The sequence below is a fragment of the Gallus gallus genome, chromosome 1 (assembly GCF_016699485.2).
Source record: "Gallus gallus isolate bGalGal1 chromosome 1, bGalGal1.mat.broiler.GRCg7b, whole genome shotgun sequence".
Classification (NCBI taxonomy): domain Eukaryota; kingdom Metazoa; phylum Chordata; class Aves; order Galliformes; family Phasianidae; genus Gallus; species Gallus gallus.
Window position 1 is genome coordinate 95126036 of NC_052532.1, and position 19796 is coordinate 95145831.

At 35.4% G+C, this 19796-nt stretch overlaps 1 long non-coding RNA gene across 1 annotated transcript; it reads right to left on the reverse strand.

The window, feature by feature from the left end:
• Positions 1 to 1413: 1413 nt before the first annotated feature.
• LOC124417429 lies at positions 1414 to 19614 on the reverse strand. Its single transcript, XR_006932214.1, has 3 exons — positions 19562 to 19614; positions 5790 to 5862; positions 1414 to 1736 (listed from the first exon to the last, which is right to left on the reverse strand). It is a non-coding gene; the product is annotated as an uncharacterized LOC124417429 (long non-coding RNA).
• Between the last annotated feature and the right edge of the window lie 182 nt (positions 19615 to 19796).

Consider the following 19796-nt stretch of genomic DNA (forward strand, 5'->3'; position numbering starts at 1 on the left):
TAATTTGTATGTTTAATAATTCATATGTTGTTAGCTATTTTGTCTCATTTTAGTGCGTGTTATAGCAATATGTAAGTAAGACATCTGCTAGTGGTACAAATAAAGAAGGAACTTGAAACTGTGTGCACTTAAAAAAAAAATTCCAGCTCAGAGTCTTTATCTGCATGTTTGTGTACAGTTTCAACAAAGACCAGTTTTTGGATGTGATCTTGCTCAGGACCTCTTTAATGCAGTGACATTAAACTCTTCTTCCTAGAGGAGGAGACTAGAAGAAGGTATTGCTTGCACACACACGCAGAAGAAGTTGGAGGGAGAAACAGAAATCTATAGATTTGATTCTGGCTTATGGATTGTTTTAGTCTGTTAGAAGAGTGACTTAGATGTCACCCTAACTAATGCAGTAGGCTTTAAATTAGGCATATTTTAGGTTTGACAAGGTCAATGAAATTTTATGTGATCTGCAAATGATGTCTTCTGGTTGTTAATTGTGGATTTCCTTGTAAAACCTGTATTACATGATCTGTATGTGGTGGATTTTCACATTTTATATAATTTGTATGGTCATAATCTTTATCATTGGTAATAGAAACGTTCTTCTGCTTGCTGGAACTCTTACTTGGTGACTTATAACAGTATTGTCAGAGGAGGACTGGTAACCATGTCAAAGTGTCTTTGAATAGATCTGAGTGTGAGTGCATATTTTTCTGCAAAAAACATTCTCTTCCACATAGGTCAAAAAGAATGATGGAGTGCTAAAGCAGCATGTTTGTGTATGGATGCATGTGTGATTGTGACCATAGGGTCTGGAACAATATGTATGGAATTTATGTGCTTCCCCATGATGATGCCAGAAATGAACTTGTTATTCAGCTCCAGTTAAAGTCAACAAGAACATTTGCATTCAATAGAGAGGTCAGAAAAGCCATCTTCTATTCTACTGGGAACATCTGTTTAGTGAGAAAACCAGGTGTTATTGTTGGCGAAGACAAACAGAAGCTGTATTTTAATACCAAAAGTACAATTCAGTGGAGTCAACCCCAAGCTGCAGCAATAAGAGAAATGAGATGTGCTTTCAAGATGCAGAATAAAGGTCTCTTAATCACTGGGAAATCTAAATACTGCAGTTCTCCAGTCATCTACTGTATCTCTTCACCATTCAGCTGCATTATTGATTAGAGGAGGGAAAAAAAATACTTAAAATATTTTTCTTGGTGTAATTGTTTGTTGGTGAATTAAGTAGCTAAACCTAAGGATTCAAAAAATTCATACATTGTTCTTATATCATAAGAAATCATAAGAAATTTAAGAATGCAGTCAAATACTTAAATTTTGTTATGGAAGACTTTGTTATCTTGGGATCCCAAGTCACACACTCTGGGTCTTTAATGGCATACTCTATAAATAATAAATAAATGAATAACATTTAAACTTTTTATTGACTTTATGAAAAACTTGTAGAAGTTTAAAGCTTAAAAGAATGTTTCAGGTTGCCATATGTCTACTTATGCAAAATTCAGAGACTTTGAACAGTGAGTCCTGTAGGCAGATCAATACTCTTCTTGCCTGTATGATCACCTACATAGTTCTGAAACAGCCTTGCTGCTTTGGAGCTGACAGTTGCCTTCAGTTCTGTACACGAGCCAATGCTTTGCTGGAGGAATCTGGGTGCTGTTTGTATTTCAGCGAGGGAATTACCTGGGTGTGTTGTTTTCTCTTACCATCATCATGCCAGATGACTTCCATTTAGGAAAAAAAAAAAAAAAAAAGAATTTTTCTGTAACCAAATAGTATACATGTATATTAAACATATGTGAGTACAGTTTATGAATGTAATTGGTGTATGTATATGTATTCTGTACACCATACATTGGTGTATGAATGTATTCAGGTAGTGTTTCCTTCTAAGTGAAAAAACAAACAAACAAACAAACAAAAAAACCAACAAATAACACACAAACAGTTCTGTTACTGACAGATTTGGGCACATCCATTACTGACAGACATGAAACGAAACTATTCCCTCCTTTATCAGTATAGATGGTCTACATGCAGACATATAAACAAGTAAAGTTACCTAGGTATCCTCATGTTTGAAATTGATTGACTTCTTTATCCTCCCTCACCATGATTTTTTGTTGGCCCAATTTATTGTATGACAAGCCATAATTAAACGCACGAATGTGATTAGCCACTCAGCAAAGAAGTTATGTTTGAATTCCAAGTTAAACTAACTCACGCATTTAGTTCATGTTAAAATCTTATTTCAGATGAAATCTCTGTAGTTCTAACTCTGTAGCTAGAACTCTGTAGTTCTAATGCATACTAGACGATTAGAATAAAACTATGTTGCCTTGACTAACACGACTTAAAACTAGATCTACCTTATCTTCCCTAAGACTGTACCACTAGGTAATTTAGATTATTATTATTTTTATTACTTCTCCCCAGCCTTTATTTTAGCAGTTGCAGTATTTGTGGGGTGATGGTAGGTGGTATGTGTCATTGTGCTGCTCTGGTTTGATGGAACAAGTTCAATTGAAAACAAATGCTTTTTCCATATATAGCTAAGGCAAAGCCCAGAGGATTAGCCTAGGGCCAGTTGAATTGGCTGGTGTATATGAAGTCTGAAGTCTGAAAAAAAAATGTTTGGGAGTGTTCACGTGTCTCTTTTACAGTGGTGCCAAATAACTTGATTTAATTGGAAAGCATTAATAAATGTTTATAAGTAGAACTGTATTTACACTACAGAGTTTGACACCACAGTTGCAGATTATAGCTGTATCATTGATGTGCTTGAAAAGTCATTGTCTGCCATGATTCAGGATAAACTGTCTCGGGCACAAAGCATAACAATTTTGTGTTTGTGTGTTTCAGTCTGGATGAAAGACTTATAAAAGCAAATATTTTTTTTCTTTCTTTTTTTTTTTTTCTGATCTGCTAAGAAATAATACATTCTGTGTATATATATATATATATATATATATATTCCAAAAAGGCACAAAAAATGAATCCAGTAATAAAAGTAAACTGATCTTTAAAAAATTTTAAACACCCACTCAGAACAGAAATATTTCTCTCCAGATTAGACAGTGTTATTTGCTATTTGCTTGTTTGCTGTTGTGCTAGCTGCAGGAAAACTGTCACTCATAGCAGTCTTTTATTATTTATTCAAAATCAGAAAGGAAATCATTGTTCTCTAGTACCATTGCAGGAGGAATTTCTATTACCTAGTTATAGATGGTCTTTTTTTCAGTATGTTTAAAAAAGAGAAGCACCTTTCCCTGTATTAGAATTATTATTTAAAATGCTATACATTTCCCACATTTGGCAGAAAACATAGTGTGTTTTTTCTTTTCAGTATTCTCTGTCTCCTTCCCTCCCCATTCTACTCTTCTTTCATTTTACAAATCCATTTATTATATAAGTTGCCAAAAGAACTTCAGGAAAGTTTATCTAACTTGTGCAGTTAGTAGAATTATGTGTGTGTACGTGCTTATGTGCAAATTTCATGATCCTTGAAGGATTTTTTGAAAAAGTTCAGACCTGTTAGTCCCTATGGAAGTTTCAGACAATAAGTGCTTGACATTTTAGTTGTTTTCTTAATTCATTCCATTCATGGGACCACAGAGCCATTATAAAATAAGATAGCATGGATATGTGGTTTTGTTCAAGTAGTTCCTCTTTAGAATACATTTATTAAAATTTTTATATATGCTAGCTAAAAGTAAAAAGAAAAAAAGAAAAAGATTAGTTCACTGAGCTCTCAAGAAAAGCTAAAAATAATAAAAGCATGCTGAGGGAGACAGCTTTTTGCATATCTTCTCTCTGGGCACTGCAGCTTACTACAAATAATTATTTTGCATTTTCCTTATTTTTGTTGGTGCATGCTTAAAAGATGTACAGTCAAAGTATTTATCATTTTATAGGAAACAAATTTTGAGTTATTAACAGAAAGACTCTGGCTTTTCCATATTAAACATTAATATTTCCTTTTCATCTTTTATTGAATGTTTCTTTTCTTCCTCTAAGGATCAGTGTAGAATTTCCTATTTTTGCTATTGGATGTAATATAAGTCTGCCAGTCTGTAATCTACAGTTGACTGAGCTAACCTTCATTATGAAAGAATACATTGTTCAATGTGAAATAAATAACAATATCAAAAAGCTTCTTTGACACTGGAACCAGAATTTTCAGTAGTGAAAATAATCAAGTGTTAGTGTTATTTTCTCAATGAACGCATGAAAAAAGAATTAGACATTAATTATGCTTTTGCTTCCAGTTTAAAAATAATATAAATTACATCACTGTCTTGTTTGCACTGGCAGTATGCTGATTCTGTGAGCAATCAACCTAAATTTTTCCAGGCTGGTACCTCTGCTCTTGACCAATTGTGAAAGAAAAGGTCTGAGGGAATATCTAGGTTTTATATTTCTTTTCCTGCCAGCTGTGCCAGCTCACAGAGTACTGTCTGGAGCTGCTGCAGACAATGGGTCACCTATTTCTCTTTGCCTAAGGCTCACACAAGAACCCAAGCCAAAGCAGCCTGCAGATATTTATGCTGTCAAGATGTAACTCTGGCAGCTGCAACAAGCACAACAGTGACAACATCAAGTTCAAGGAATACTTTTGCGTAGGATAGAGCTCTACGGATTTGCACAAAATTTCTACTCTGCTGCCCCTCACCCGCTGATTTTGGTTCCAAGTTTTAACTACTGTAACTCTGTGTTAACTATAGAAAACTTTCTGAAGGAAGGCATGATATAGTGGGTAATTTGATGGTCCCAAGCCAGGCTTACAAGCACTGCTGCATTAACATCCTAAAAAATAAATAAAAGTGATTCCTACAAAAATATTACCATATCAGTGGTGAGACACTATTATATCCTCCAAGGAACTGCTACTGTCTGATATAGCTGTGCACTTGTAACGCTTTATATCACGTTTCTTCCTATCAGTCTATGGCAGCAGAAATGCTGCTGACTACATCTGCTCAAGGGAGCGATGTCTGCTCCAAGGCCACGTAGCACAGAGCTTCTTAAATTCCCACTTCTCGGTTATCACTACCTCTAAAGCATGCTCTATCCACTTGATGTAGTATGTCAAATGGAAAGTAGCCAAGTGTGTCTTTTGCTTTTGCTTTTTTCTTTTCAAAATGTATGATATAATATGAAGATTATGTTGCATCTCATCAGAATACTGCTTTACAATGTGGAACTGTGGCATGAGGGCATGTGTAAGCAAGTGAAATCATAAATCCTGATCAAAATGTTTTGGAGGATTGTGTATGGTCCGGAGTCCCAAATCTGAAACAGCCACCTCATGCAGTTCATTTGACAGTTCCCAGACTGAGGAATCTAGGAGACATGCTTGGATTTTGCTTACAAGTTGATACAAGCTGGTTTAGCAATAGGGATCAATATATTAGTGTAAAGACCAATATATAAGTTTAGCAAAAAGGAAACGATGTGTGCTAAATTCTAAAACTTTCCAGGTTAGCATTTGCTTGGTATGGGAACAGTCTTGTTTTTGAAAAACCCTTGCCTCACTAAAGCCACAACAGACTACTTTTATCTTTGCATCCTCTAGGTGCGAGGAATTTTTCTTGAGTTTCATATAAATTATTTAGAGTTATAGACTACTAAGATGCATTTTAATATGGAAATAGTAAATCAGAATGAATAAGTCTGCCTTTCTAGTTGTATTTTCCAGTCACAAATATGACAAAAATATATATATTTAGTTTAAACAGTGAAATGGTCCTTAGCATTTACAATGAAATGATCCTTACCTTACATCCGGATATGTTTCATGCAATCTGACTTCCAAATAAGTTCCTGCTGTTAATACAGCCCACACCTACACTGTAATGAAATTTTATTTCACTTTATAGACTAGTCCAGGAGTTTCAATCTAGGAAATTCTAACAGTGTTACTGAAGTAAAACCTCAATATTGAATAGAAATCTTATTCTACTGTTAAGACATATTATTCCTTCCAAAAACACAGCCACTGGGAAAAGTGCCAGAGATCTTAGATTCTGCCCTGGAAACTCAGCCATATCAACAAGAATCTTTCCATTAAACTTAGTCGGTCTGATTGCTAACAGTGTTGTCATGGTGGAATTTCCAAGTGCAGTTAATTGAAAAAGGTCGTTGAAAGTTATTATTTTGAAATGATGTATTGCTTTGAAAATAATAATGTTTGCCAATGTTTTGGATTTGTTTGGTTTTTTGAAGCTGTTTCTATTTTTCAAAATTTCAGTGGCATCAATTCCCTTGCCAGATTGCTGCTGAGAGATTTGCCAAAATAAAAGATTTCAAAAGAAAAGGTCTGGAACAGATAAGAGCCCTTGAGATTTACAACCCAGCCATTGGAAAGGCTTTTCTTAGTCATCCTATCTGTCAGACTTTTAAAGAGGATTAACCTGCGATTATGAATGAGGTTCACTAGCTGGAAAGAGGAACAGGAACTTTGCATTGTAGCATCTAAGAAAGAATCTGTGTTGCTTATTTAACTCAAGTACTGACAAGGGATGTTTCCTTCTGCTCTTTGTTGAAGAAAGATGGTTGTATGTGTCCTTTTCCCATCTTACTTTTATTCTGACCTATTGTAAAAAGAAAGGTTTGAGGAGCTGTTTGGGAATATTTTTACTGCTTTTATTCCCAGTATGTCTCTATTGGGAAAAAATATGGATAAATTAATATTTCCATCAGCTATGTATCTTATACATCCATATATATACATATAGTTGTCAAATTTATGGTAGACATTTTCTTCTATTCTTACAAGTTTTCGCTTTTCTAAGCAGAATGGAAAACTTCTAATTTGCAATTAAAACTTTGAAATCTATATTTTTTTTTCTAAATGATATAATTATGACTGATATAATGTACTGAAATTCATTTATAGAGAAATGTTAAAAAAAAAAAAGCTAGAATTTTTATAAGCTATTTTTCCCCAAAGACTAAAAAAAATCAGCAAAAATATTGTAGTGCACTTTTTTTTCCAGAATTGTAGTTGGAAAGGATAAAGTAGGTAAAGAATGTATATTTTTATTCATGCTACCAGAATCAAGAATCTAAAGAGAAACAAATAGCCAAGAGAAGTAATACATTTCTTATCAAAATACATAGCAGATTTCCTTAGAACTCTGCAGAAATCAGAGATGCTTTTATAAAAGAAAGGAAGAAAGGAAGAAAGGAAGAAAGGAAGAAAGGAAGAAAGGAAGAAAGGAAGAAAGAAAGAAAGAAAGAAAGAAAGGGAGAAAGGGAGAAAGAAAGGGAGAAAGAAAAAAGGAAGGAAGAAAGCCACTAAGTAGTATTCTTATACATTAGTATTTTCTTATGAAGAATTTACACTCTCAGCTGACTTTTCAAACTGTGAAAACAGCACTTCATGGAACGTTATATGAGGGATAGGATTGGTGGGATAGTATGGCAGTATATCCAAGTTGGTAAGTAGGAGCATTTTCTCCTTTCTGGACAATTATTTATGTTTAAGATGTAGGGATGCATCAATTGTGATCTCACATTTAGAGTGCTGATGTGCACAGATCATGAGGAAATAATATATTTTTAGGTGAACACTGTTTCCTAACACTGTTCCTCCTGTCTTTTTAAGAGAACGTCAATTTTCTCCACTCTTTATCAAGCTAAATTCCTCCTGACATATCATCTTTTGCCTCAGCATTACGTAAAATGTCTTATCATTTTCATAGCTGCTAGTGCTGTAACCAAAAGTGATGCCTACTTTGTCTTCCACACTTCTCACACTCAGCATTTGAGACTGAGCTTATATCTCAGCGACTCACTGACACTCAAAACTTGGGTAGAGAAGCAGGGAATCACAAAACTATTGTAATCATGGTGATAAATACTTCAGGATGTTCTGCCCTGGTAGTTTCATGTGACCTTAGGTGTCTTTTAGATGCCTAAGGGTAGATGTATATTTATTGTTACAGATACTACCCACATGCTCCCAGCAGCCTTCTAGGCCAGCATTCCTGGATGGCTGTTTTAACTCCAGTTTTCTAGCAGAAGAGACTTTGCATGGTTGGGTCTGGGGTTCACGTACATACTGTTCGCAGAAGTGCAAAGTGTAATCCACCCAACAAATTGCTACTTTCTCCCAGACCTTTAAGGTCTGAAGAGTTGTAATACAGGCAAACACATATATCATAGCTACTACTGTTTATCCTCTGTGTGTTTGACAAGTAGAATATCTGTATATAGATAACACAGGTATTTAGTAGAATTGGAGGCACCCTACTGGATATGCTTGAGCTCCCTGTCTTGGTATGGAGATCAAAGCACAGTGAAGATCACTGTACGATGGTAAACTATTCATACCCAAACCTTTGATAAACAGACATAAACAGCAGGCCAATGATTCTCTATCATGGATCAAGCTCATCAGTGCCTGTGTCCCTGCTTATGTGCCTCTACTTGAATATTACTTCAGGAATTCCCCAGTTGGCGAGGTAACAAAAATAAATTTACTCTGAGTTTCAGCTGTGGATTTGTGATTGTTCCTACTGCCTGCCTGTGTTGACTCACACAACTTGTTCCCCTTTGGGAGACAATTTCATGGTATCATTCTTCATTTTGTAAATCGTTCACCTTCACTTATTTTTTAAAATTGTTTTCAATTAGAAAAAAATGTTTTGAATCTATTTAGTCATTGTTTTTCTAAACTCAAAACCTTTAATTGCAATATTATTTCCCATCTGAGTAATAATTTACTGTAGTGTCTCATAGCTGTGATTAGATAGGAACAGTTGTATTAGGCAGGAATAACTTGCAAATTATTGGTGGGTTTAGTAAAAATATTTCACAGCTGGAAAGGAATCTTTGACTTCAAATTTTAGCTAACCTAATTAAAACATCAAAGTTTAGACAAAGCATCTTGCTCATTCTAGAAGTCTCATGGGAACATGTTTTCTCCAAGGAGAATCCTAGTTCTTTCAGAAGCGTGACATACATATTTCTCATCTCTAAACTTTCTACTGCACAAAGAGCAGTTATGAAAGATAACAAGGAAAATGAGGAAGCAGCAATGTTCTGAGACAAAGTTGGCTTGAATTCTGACTGAAAATATCAGCTAGTTTCCCTGTCATCACAATGGTCAGGTAACAATCCATAACTTAAAAAGTTATTTAACTGTTGCAGATTTATGTTAAAAAATAGATTATATATATTTAAGTGTTGTTGAAGTAGTTTTCTGTAAGATTGATGTTATTTTTCTTAGTATTTTGAGTTGCTTCAGGAAGAGTGGGCTTAAGTTTCCTTTAAATGCTGTGATTTGTTTTTGTGGGAGCAAACTCCAAACAAATATTGGTAAAATTGGTAAAATGTCCTCAATTCCACTTGCATTACTCTTTAGATAATCATGATTACTGTCATATGGTGAGCGCAAAACTATATTAACACATTATAAGGGAAGGGATTTTCCTGCTCTGCTCTGCACTGCACAGCCTCACCTCAAGCACTGGGTGCAGCTTTGGGCACCACAAGTGTAAGGAGGACAAACCTGTGAGAGTGTGCCCAAAGGAGGAATAAGAAGATGGTGAATTGTCAGGAAGGCAAGATGCACGAGGTCACCTGGTTGGTTCAGCCCAGAGCACAGGAGCTGAGGGACCTCTGAGCTCTTCTCTCTGTGACAGTGACAGGGCCCGAGGGAAGGGCACTGAGCTGTGTCAGGGAAGGGGCAGCTAGGGGTTAGGAAACAGTTCTTCAACTAAGGGTGGTGGGCATGGCCCCAGTACTGAAGCTCAAGAAATGCTCTTAGACATATGGTTTGAATTCTAGGTAGTTTATAGGTACCATGGAGCCAGGAGTTGGATTCAATGATTCTTGTGGGTCCCTTCCAACTTGGGATATTGTATGATTCTATGATATGTTTTATGAACTATGGATTTTTATTTTAAGTTCCCTAGCAATAAAAACACTGGTTCGTGAGGGATTTTTTTTTTTTTTTTTTTTCCAGAAGAAAGGGCCAATTTTTTTCTTTTTCTATACAAGTCTGCTACAGAAGTTGTGTTCTTCCACGTAACTTACTCTGCAACTGTTTCCATTGACACCATTTGGAATGCTCATAAATATTATTTTTCATAAATATGGGCTTTTTAAAAATGATTTCATAGGTGGTCCTACTGCTTTCATTTATGAGCATGCCATAAGAATGATTCAAAATAAATTGCTTCATTATAGTTTAGCATAGATTATGGCTGCTACTTCAATTTGAACAAAAAATTGACCATAAAATTATTGCTTCATGTGTGGTCAACTTATTTCAGAATATAATATTAGGTATAGGTTTTAGTGAGTGTTTAAACCAGCTTCTTTGTTTACTAGTTTTAGCTGGTAAACAGATAAACTAATGCAGTTTCTACCAGTAGAGGAAAAAAAAACTTACATCTGTGGCTTCTTTCTTTAAAGAAATGTTTTATGTTTGATATTACCATTCAGATACGTGATCTCTCCTATTGAAGCTTTCATCTTAAATGTGCTTAATAAACTTCTAGGTTTTCAATTTCTCCCTATTTAAAAATAAAATAAAACCAGCCACACTAGCTAGAATAGTATTTGGTTTTGTGTCCCTACTGTTGAATTAGACTTCCTGAATTGATATTCCAGCTTGCACAGATAATATATAAATATATTCTTAAATAAAGTTTAAAAAAAAAAATCATCTCTGATGCTAGCTAATTCAGTGTCTGATCTTTTATTCTGTTGCAAATTCATGATTTATTTTTTTAGTCATAAAGTTTAAACTAGTCTTGTTACACAATGCTTTGTCTACCATGAGCTTGCAAACTGCCTCTGAAGCTGACTACATTACTCACAATTGCTTTCTTTCAATTTCCAGATTCTTTCCTCTGTTAAATGAACAATAAAAGATAATGCACTCCACTTATCTTTTATACCTGTGTAGTATGTTACCCAGAGCTGTAAATTAAATCACCACTTTCAACTTCCATTTCCTTTTTATTTCCCCCTGTCAGTTTTCAGTCTCCATACAAAATCTTCCCATTCTTCTTCAAAATCAATTCTGTAGATTTTGCATGTTAATGCAGAACATCATAAATTACGTCTAAGGATGATATAAGTAAGACTGATGTCCATTTCCTTCTTCTTTTCAACTATAGCTGTAATATCATTAGCAATTGCCAGTAAGGGGGGTGGGGAAGAGAGCAAAAATGGATGTTAGTCATTTCTTGGAAATTTTACATATTTCTGTTTTAATACAGTAGTCAATTATCCATCTCTTTATGTTCAGCATAACTTAGGCCATTAGACCAGTATTTTTTGGTAACTGCACAGGGTATAGCCCATTAAAGATGTTGTCTACAATATTAAGAGACTCAGGTCCTTAATTGTCTGAAGAATCAAAAGTATTTGAGACATTTGGGTTGCTCACAGCATCTAGAAACATGTGCTTCAGTTTTTCAAGCTAAATGATTCAGATTTTATTTCTTAAAGAAATAGCTGGTTCTAATGAAGGAGAACAGCAGCAATAGCAAAAAAGAATAATAAATAAATAAATCAAAAAAAATTATATTGTTTGACATGTTTATCCAGCAAAAATGATTAAATTGGAAATGTTCCTCCAAAGACTTTAAATGTAATTAGCCAGTTTCCCTCTCCAGATCATTTTTCACAATTCTGTCTTCCTTCACCAAACCTTCACCTTCCCCTTCATGGGGAAGACAGTCCAAGTAGGGAAAGAACAGGAAAGCAAGGTAACTGCATTTTCTCTCACAAAGTATGACTTTCTAAATAATGTTATTCTTTTACGTGAAATATTAGTATTATTTTCAAGACAAAGACTGCCTGCAAATTTCCAGCTAAATTTGATATGTTCTCATGATCAGCCCAACAATTTATATCTGTAATCCATCAGCTCCAATTAGTAGAAAAGTTTTTGAGACTTCTGCTGTATCTTGAAGTTGTTCCCCCATTTCTGATTGATGCTCATTTGAAATATGTATTTTATCTATCCCAAAATTTTAGAAGTTGAGGCATCAAGGGAGGGAACTCTGTTGATCTGGGAGCAAATCAACACATCGAGTGGATGATGTACCTGGAAGACCCACAGTTTCAAGAACTCTTTTGACTGTCCACAGAACACAGCTCTGAAACTGATGACAGTATCAGTCACCACATCGTATCTCACCTTCTCCCATTCTCCCACTGTTGCTCAGCAATTGACAATTAAGGTACTTATTAATATAGAATTAAAGCAATGATAATACTCATTAAAGACGAACAGATGAAGAATGATAACAAGAGGATCATGGAAGCATGGAGCCCTGCTCTGTCAGGATATAAAGGCGCTATGAACTAAAGACAATAACAGATCTCTCAGAGCTACACAGATGTACAATTAGGACTATGGGAGACCAGGGGTAATGAGCACAGACAGTGCAGCCAAAAGGACTCTGTATTTACAGTTGGAGAAAAATAAAGGTGCAGAGTGCGCCTGTAGTGAGGGACGTTATGACAAACTGTGAAAGAAAGAAGTGAAAAGGAGAGGAACACAATGAAAATGTGCATGGGAAAGTAGTGTCTGCAGCATCTTTATCATAATATTTGCCTGTAACTGACCAAGCATTGTGGAGTACCTACACCAAAATAAATGCAAATCTAAAGGAAAAATCAAAATCATAATGCTAGTACTCTCTAGACTAGCAACCCAGATTAGCTATCGGCAACACCTGCAATTCTAGCACTTTGTAGGGAAACTTCTGTCCGAAAAATTTCCTGTGAATGAAGTGTGTCATTCCTATGTAGGATGCTAGTGCTGGTTGTGCCGGTCCAGCAATTTGGGCAAATATATGGGTATTTCAGTTTCTGGAAAGTGAGGCCTTCAGAAAAGACCAGTTTCATCCAAACTGAGCAGTCAGGATAGTGTAAGAACTAGAATTTTTAATGGCATGAAAGGCAAATCTCGGAACAATAAAATGAGAAACATGAAAAATGTTTGGCAATCTTCATTTCCATCACAGGAAGCACCTCTTTCTGGCACTGGTCCTAGTGGACTGCTGTACAGCTTTAATATTGATGCTCAAAATATGAAGTTACATGAACTGCCAGATTTGAATTTCTCCTCTTCTTTGGAAAGTAGTTGCCTGTATTTTAGTTTTCATTACAATAGTGTATGTTCTTACTTCTATATATTTCTTTCAAAGCAAAAATTCTATCCATTTATTACTCTCCTGACTTCCACTCTATTTCCAATATGTAAGTGCAGCAGGTAAAATTCATTCCTCATACATATATATATATATGCATATAGTAGTAATAGTAATTATTTTAAAAAGAATAGAAAAAGAAAAGTTCATAATCCCTTCATTCTCAGTGTTGTTTGCATTTCTCCTCACAGATAACCTGCAAAACCAATGCTAGATTCCTTGCTGTTGAGCTACAAAATTGTTCATGACAGAGCAGTGCAAAAATATTTTAGAAAGAATTTGAGTGGTATTACCTACATCAGTCTCTCTGCCTGCAAGTGTTTTCCCCTATCTGATTAATCCAAATCAAGTTGCTCAAACCTCCTGGCTGGTGAGATGCAAAAATTTCTTATGTTGCTTTCCTTTCATCAGATATCTGTAATACTATTCTGCAGAAATATCTAGTCTCATCAGTTAAGTTTATAACCTTAGTGTGATTGCAAAGCCAGTAACACTCTATAAAATTTCCCATGGGGTCCAGACACCCCTTTTGTTACAACATCTCAATTGCAGGGCAAAATGGACAACAGTATCTATACTAGCCCCCATTTCTGAAGGTTCAGTAGCATGATTTTAATAACTCAGTATTAATTTTTTACAGCAAGTCTCATCTGTAGTAGTAATGAGACATGATTTACACAGATGCAGTCTTTGTATTCCAATAATGTGAAGTTGGCCTCATTTGCCTTATAGTCGTTTATACATATTTATAGCCTTATCAAGAATGTATTTTTTTCAGATATTCTGTTAACTAGGTTTGGGAAGGAATAATATTTTTGGAGTTGAAGATCAAGCAGGATAATATACAGCAATTAAAAACAAAAACAACAAGAACAAACATTTTAAAAATAGAAAGGTAAGTACCTGAGGTACTACTTCAACAGTATTTACACAATCATTTTATTCTAAAGCATGGGAACACCCAAGCATAATGGTGATTAAAGCCTTAATGGATTATTTTGATTGCTTATTTGAGAAAGCATTCTATTTTACATTAAATTCTCCAAAACTATTTAAATGTTGATTGAAATTTTTCAAATGGATGCACGGTAATCCCATTCTTTATTGTCTTCATTGGCTTGTAATGACACATTGTTTACAAAATCAAAAAGCCCAGGTTTAGCTCTATTCATTCCTTATATCTCTCTGCTAAATATGTGCTGTTAACTTAACTCGTTTTTTGTTGCTGTCTCAAGTTGCAAGTCGGTGTTTTAAGGATTGGGCTTTAAAAGGAAAAATATCCCATTGAAATTTCATTGCCTCAGAACATATGTTCAGACATTTTGAACAGCCTTCAAACCAAAGAAGAAAATGTCCTTAAAGCAAGCACATCTCTTCAAAGTGATCATCCTGAAGCTACAACTTGCTTATGTTTTAGAGCAGGATGTTTATTTTACGCTCTTGTGGTCTCTTTGTTACTCATTGTGACCTCTGGAATGGTAATATAGGAATCATTTACTATTGTATTTTTAGCTGTTACTACACCCACAAGACTTTTTATTATCAGCAGGAGTGGAGGTATTAAAGAGATTTGTGGGCCTCAGAAGGCTGAAAGCACAGTAGGGATGAAATTACAAAATTATATTGTTATAAAATATATTTCTAAAACTGTGTACAAAGGCTCAGTGTTAATGAAAGTAATTGATAGCAAATACTGATTTCTTTTTACATCACCAACAAAGCTTTTTTTTTTTTTTCCTGAGTAATAATGAGCCTCTTTTTAGTAACAATAGGAAAAAAAATGAGTCTCATGAATCATTTATGTGGCCTCATTCATTGCTATTATTACTTCTGCCATCAAATATTTTGGGAATTCAGCCCCTTTTTCTCTCTGTCTTTACATCTCACAAAATGGTCTTTCTTGTGCTTTTCAGAAGGAAAATTGAACTTTCTTCCCTTTTAATGTACAGAAAAGTACCAGATCTTCCATTCTGATTCTGAATAAATGTTCCTGTTGCTGAAGCTTTTAGCTGAAAGAGGCCATAAAAGATGAATAATTGCTAAAGGAGAAACAAGATAGAGGAAGTAAAAACCCAATGTGCTGAAGGAATCCATTTTCAAAAGGTCAACACCTTCAGTATAGGATTTAGCCTAAATTGTCTAATTTCATACTATTTTAGCTATCAGTAATTCCTTAATACTGAAAAGACTGAAAAAGTGTACTGAAAGTGTCAGGCTGGTATAGTTGGTTTAATTGCAAGTAACATTGCCTCATGCTTACAGCAGGACAATGAGTGTCAGGAGGCTTTGGCTCTTTTGGACTTTGTTTAAACTCATTGAGACAAGTAATTTAACCTTCACTACTTAAAAGTAATCATCCGTGCATTTGTCGTTTCTGGATTGATTCATGTGTTCTCCAGGCAGCTGCATACAGAGGCAATTCAGAAACTATAAGTATCACACGTTCTTTTCCACTGATTCTAAGAAATGAGGATTTTTCAGCACCATGTCCTATTCCACTCCAGTTTTTCCAGTGATGTCCCTCTTCTTCATTATTTTCCAATTACAAGTGGAACTGTTATTCTCACATCCCAGTTTTCTCACTGGGTTTGTATATTTCTACACTTTTTTTTTTTTTTTAATCTTTATTTTACATATCCAGTACTTCAAAAATAATTTATTTGCTTATGATCTGGAATCAGATGAGGTGTTTCTTTTATTGATAAGTGCTGTTTAAATATAAAGTGGCTGGCACCTCAGTCTATTACCCCAGACTCCTAAAACATATCACCTATTCAAAAAATAATCTCTGTTCTTCAGATTTTTCTAAAATGATGACATATGTGGTTGGTTTGGTGTTAAGTTGCTTTTGGTGATGGTACACAGTTACAACTTTTTCAATTTTCTTATATATAGAGTATGTAATTTGAGAAAAGATTATATGAATTGAAAAATACCTAGTATAAACTTCACATGCCTCAGTTTCTCTATTTACAAAATTCTTACAAAATGTTCTATATCCTTTTTATGGATTTGAGATTTGTGGAAGAGCAGTGGTACCATCAGGTAACACCCACGTAGCTTTTTTTATTATTATTATTATTTGCAATTTTTTAGATGCAAAAAACGGATTTTGGTTCTTCTCATGGAAAAGTGTGTCATCTTTTAGAAGAAGTGCACTTTAATATGAGTTTTCTGTAGTTCTCATCAACATTTTATATTTGAATAATGGTTCTAAACATTAAAAACTGGAGCTGTTTCTGATGTAAGAATAGCAAAAAGAAACATCATGCTTTCATGCATGAAATATAACAGTAATATCACAGTCTTTTCTATTGTAAGAAAAGCCACATCGTAAACTGATTTTAAGATGCAACTTCATTACAAGGAAATAACTTTGATGCAAACAGTTGTTAAACATCTAAATCTAGTCTAATGTCTGTATCCTTGTTGCACTGAATAAGATTTTTTCTTTTTAATTAAGCAAATTGTTGAACAGTGTTAATCAAACATCACTAGAACATGCTCATTACTCTAAGTCCATAGTCAGCAGGGGCATCATCCTTCCCATTATGCTGGTTTGCCACTAAAGCCACTGTTGGTCATAAAGCCACAACCATTAGGTTAAAACTAATCCAGCTGCAAAAATTTCAAGTGAAATATTCTCAATATTACAATCTGATTTCTGAAGCAACTGCATAAATGCTGGCTGCTAGCACAAAAGAGTAGGTGGGAGCTGGAGATGTGAAGGATGGACAGGACTTGCCCCTCTTTGTAGTCATATCGATTCGTCTGAAGAGATTGTGAGACGATGCCTATAAGAGGGAGTGATAGCCACAGACTGCTAGAAGGCTGCTTCTCATACCTGTGGTAATTGTGCAGGAGAAGAGGGGTCTGTGCACAGGGAAGAAGTGAGCGTGGAGCCCCATATCTAACAGATTTTCTCTCGAGATCTTGAGATCACATTTGCTTCTTTTTTTCCCCCCTTTTATTCTTCCTGCCCATTTCAGAGCTTGTTTATTCCATTAGAAATGTGTTAAGCACAAGATTACAGTAACTGAAAACACTAAGGGGAATCTGTTTTCAGATACAGGAGTATCTCTACCTCATAGTGTTCATTTCATTGTTTTTCTTAGATTAAAAGTGCATATTTTGTGGTAGTTTCTATGCACTATTACTGAAGTGCTTTCTTAGTCAACTTATCTAAGGGATTTAATATCTGTGCAATAAATTACAGGGTTCTTTTTCATATAATGTGTGCTATCTGATAGCATAACAGAAGTATGATCTAAACTAGGTAAAATATAATCATTGTAGAGTAATGAATGAAAATAATATGTTTATAAAGATTCAGAAATGATGCAATTGTTATTTCTTTCCTTTATTACTAAACTTGTAAAAAGAAAGGCCTGCTCTCCTGCTTGAAAACCTAACTCCAATAGTTATGCCCAGCTCAGGAATCTTGCAATAGAGTTTGCATATCTATTTCCTTTATGCTTAAAAAAGAATAGATATTGGAAAGTCAAATCTGTAGTTTTACAAATTTCACCCCCCCTTCTTCCCCCCTCCCTCCCCCAACCCCTTTTCTTGATCAGCTGTTTCAGGATGGAGAAAATATGTGAAGATGTTGATTTTTTGTTCTCTGGAATGCTACCTTGCCTCTCTACTGTAAAACACGATTCCTGTCTCTGAGAAAGAAGCAAACACGGAAATAGATTACTTTTCCAGCTGCCATTTTGAAAAACCTCTCCAAAGCTTGTTAAGAGAGCATCCAGAAACCTGGGATAGCAAAATAGAAGACAATGAAAACCTTTAGTGCTGCAGGGAGAAGCATTTTGGCAAAAGATGCCCCCTATTCAGGTTGTGTGGGCTCTCCATGCAGGAGGAGCAGTATCAGCAGTAGGTCCTGCTGAGGTTGCCTGCAATGCTGAATGAGTCATTGGAGAGACTATCAATGATTTTAAGACAACAGTTTCCAATATCTTTATCCTCTCACCAGTCTCTCACAGACTCCTGCTGCCCTCAGCCTGTGCTTTGGGGCTCTGATCCCTGTTCCAAAATAGGCTCTCCCAAAAACACAGCAGGTAATTGTTAGGAATTTAGAGAATGAAGGATATTTGGGATAGATCTGCCACCAGACAGGTGAAGTGGTCTGTAGCTGTCAAGGACAGAATGTACCTGAACAGACAGATGCCCCTGCCAACCTGCAGCACTCTGCGTATCACCCAGCTGAATACTGTGGGACAGCAAATTCACCCCCAGGCCGGCCAAAAACCAAGGCTAGGGAAAGAAGACTTCTACAGATTGATATTCTCAAACTGCCAGCACTAAAAATAGCAATCCTAGAAACCTGAGCAAGGGCAATCCCATTTTGTTAAGGTCAGATGGGAAAGCAAAAGTGCCTATTAGAAGTGATAAGGGACGACCAAAGTATAGGAAAGATAACAGAAGCAAACAACAAATATCCAAGTCATCTAGACTTTGCCAGCACAGACCGGGGCTGAACTGGATAGTAGTTAACTTTAGGCTCAATATACTTCTTCCTGGAAGTTTTTCTGCAACTAAATAACAGATGCCCATGCAAAGCTCAGGGCTCGTAAAGCTTTCTTACATTTACAGCTAGGTGATCTTGCAGTATTCACTATTCTCTAAAGAGAATAGCTGCTGTCTCAGCTAGAAAGTGCAAGGAAGTGAGACCCTACAGCAGCTTCTCCTTTCATGTGTGAAGAATCGCAAGAATTAATTCTGGTTACAGTGGCCAGCCTACCTGGGGATGCTATTGTTATTCAAAACATATGGTCTGTGCTGTGCTTGAGTCACAAAATACAAATTTGCATTTCATTGATATCAGGATTTGTTTTCTGTAGCTTTGAGGTAGCCTGGACTCTTCCCCATAGGACAGAGGGCTCCAGGACAGCAGAAGGGACATTCCCAATGGGTTTCAGGTAGATCAACACATTTCTCTTTGATGTGGAAGTACTTGAACCAGAGAAGTTGAAAACAGAACTAGAAAGTATGAACATCTAACATTTCTGCCAAACACTTTTTTACACACAAATAACAACATACAAAGATACAAAGTAATTTCAAAAAACAAACAAAAACAACAACAACACTCAGAATAGGACTTCGAAATGCCTGCTAATTACTGTTAACCCATCCAAACACCTATAGTATTTACATGACTGTGCTTTGTTGTCATTATGCTTTGTCCAACACCTTACACAAGCATTTGAATGTGCACCAGAAAACAACAACAAAACAACTAGCTGCAAAGAAAGACTTGAGTCACACTGAGGAAATGTGTGTATATATATATATATATATACACATATATTTATATATATATATATATATGATAAATTTGTTCATATTACAATGATACAGACCTGTTTATGGAGTACGCAGACATCCTTTTAAAAGAGCTCAGTAACTTCGGGCTAAGTCTGAAAGTATCTCAAGGGGTTTCATTTTACAATTCAGTGTCTAAATGTGGTATTCAGCTGTGAGTTTCCAGTAAACATAGGAATTTCAATGAGACCTCTAATGTTTACAAGAAGTCAGTGACACCGTTTTATTCTTGACCCTACTTCAAAACATCTGAGCTTACTTCAGGTTATGATA